This window comes from Habropoda laboriosa, unplaced genomic scaffold, assembly GCF_001263275.1.
Source record: "Habropoda laboriosa isolate 0110345459 unplaced genomic scaffold, ASM126327v1 scaffold204, whole genome shotgun sequence".
Classification (NCBI taxonomy): Eukaryota; Metazoa; Arthropoda; class Insecta; order Hymenoptera; family Apidae; genus Habropoda; species Habropoda laboriosa.
The window spans coordinates 1,035,426-1,035,821 of NW_017100385.1; positions in this window are offsets into that span (position 1 = coordinate 1,035,426).

Consider the following 396-nt stretch of genomic DNA (forward strand, 5'->3'; position numbering starts at 1 on the left):
TAGGATTTATTGAAATTGAAAATTTCAAGTACTTTTAGAACATATTATCAGTCAATATATCAGCGACAAATAACTGATTAAGAATTCTGTTACCATTAATCTTATCGAAACGAATATGGACATGCGTATGCTTGCCGCCTCGTAAAATTGACACGCGCGTAAATTATATCGGATGTCGTAATCGTGTATACATATATTGTTACATAATTGTTAATTAATGTTATATAATTATGATGCATCGTTATGCGTTTGCACTTTCCAACTGATTCATTAATTTCTAATTGATAATGCAGAACGCGTAATTTAATTAAAATATATCTGAATAAAATGCACATTTATGATAATTGATTGTAAAGGAAAATCGTCATATTGTGTTGCCGTATGCAATTGATTTCT